The sequence below is a fragment of the Penaeus monodon genome, chromosome 15 (genome assembly GCF_015228065.2).
Source record: "Penaeus monodon isolate SGIC_2016 chromosome 15, NSTDA_Pmon_1, whole genome shotgun sequence".
NCBI lineage: Eukaryota > Metazoa > Arthropoda > Malacostraca > Decapoda > Penaeidae > Penaeus > Penaeus monodon.
In genome coordinates this window covers 26,483,477-26,485,061 of record NC_051400.1, presented here as the reverse complement: position 1 = coordinate 26,485,061, position 1,585 = coordinate 26,483,477, and the positions used below count along the sequence as shown (strand labels likewise).

Below are 1,585 nucleotides of genomic sequence, written 5' to 3'. Positions count from 1 at the left end.
ATCTGGTGTGGCTGAATCTAGTAACCATATATATTTGTATACACTACTTCACAATTAGGGAGTTATTATATGTGTCAATTTGTCATTCTCTGCCACTATGGCAGTTTTGATGTTACTTTCATTCATTGAATTCCATTTCTTACTACACATTATTGGTGCATGTTCCCTACCCTGTTTTGTTGAACAGATATAGTGATAACAAAGCACTTTGTCTTGTTCAGAGAAATACCTGATAGTGCATGAAAAACATAGTTCAGGCTATGATTGTGCTTCTAAGCATCACAACAAATTTTTTTTGGCTGTAATTGCCATTAATTTTAGAAATTTAGAGGCATAAACATAGAATTTGAAGAGAAGAAATTATAGCAAAGGCACCATCAAGGAATGCATTCTCCCTAATCTTTGCAGCTAAACCTCCTCATGTCAGATATTCTTTTGCACTAATTATACTTGTAAGCAATACTAGTACTAGTAGAATAGGATATTACCCCTTGTTTACATAATTTAAAGATTTTTAAAATAATAATTTGTTGTATGATGAAATATGCAAAATATGCATGTTCTTAGTGAATTGAAGTAGTAATATAGCAGTATGATTTGATGCTCAGTGGCATTTCAGTGGCAATAATTGCAATAAACAGAAGTAATTGTAATGATCAAACGTAAAAAAAGCAAACAAATCAAAATCTTATTTAAGTACATGAGTTGGGCACACCTGTTGTAATAGTTATCAAACATTCGAAAACTGTCTCGATTACCAGTAGACAAGAATGAAAAGAAAAGAATTACAATATTTTGCCTTGAATTTGTTTTATTTCTGATGTTTGTGTTCCCCTTTTTACAAAATTGTAGTCATGTGCTCAAAATTTAGAATCACAAGTATTTTAAATGAAACCATGGTTTATTGCTTCTTATTATTTTGAATAGTTTTTTGGCAGCACATTGAAGGAGATACTGCAGATGTCCAACTCCATTTTGTTTTAGAATTTTGCCAGCATACAGTCATTGCTGAATTAGATCTAGAAATATGGCTTTGACAATTCATGCATTCTGTTTGTGCCTTTACTTAGATTTTCCTTGAAGTAGATAATTTCATATTGATAATGTTTACAGTTTCTGAATGAAGTAGTTCACTCATTTTGTTAGTTATCTTTAAATGAATGATAACATGTTTGTTGTGCAGTATTTTATTATATATTTAATCATGATATGTTTCTTGTGTTTTTATATTTTTATTATAAGAATCAAATTGTTAAGGGGTAGATTCCTACTAACTTAAAATGAGATTTTTTTCTTGTGATGCCTCTGCTGACAATGAAGTATATATAAAAATAAAGAAACAAAATTTGAATAGGACATGAGGTTCAAGGCAGGAAGGCTGACTCCAAAAGTAATTTACCTCATGAGCAGTTATTTGTTTATTAATAAGCCTTACTCTATGACTATCACTAAAGTTATTGATGTTGTTAAAGTTATGAGAAGAAATAACAACAGTGTCACTGAAACTTGCCTTTAAGATGAGCACTGAATAAATTGCATGTTGAGCAAAATGAGTAGATCCTATAGTCAGGTGAAGTGGATCTTT

The 1,585-nt window shown here is 30.6% G+C and overlaps 1 protein-coding gene across 1 annotated transcript in view; it reads left to right on the top strand.

Annotated features, from left to right (window-relative positions):
• Window positions 1-1,585, top strand: part of LOC119581870 (disintegrin and metalloproteinase domain-containing protein 11-like) — a gene marked incomplete at its 5' end in the record, with an annotated part of 193,377 nt that overhangs the window by 190,710 nt on the left and 1,082 nt on the right.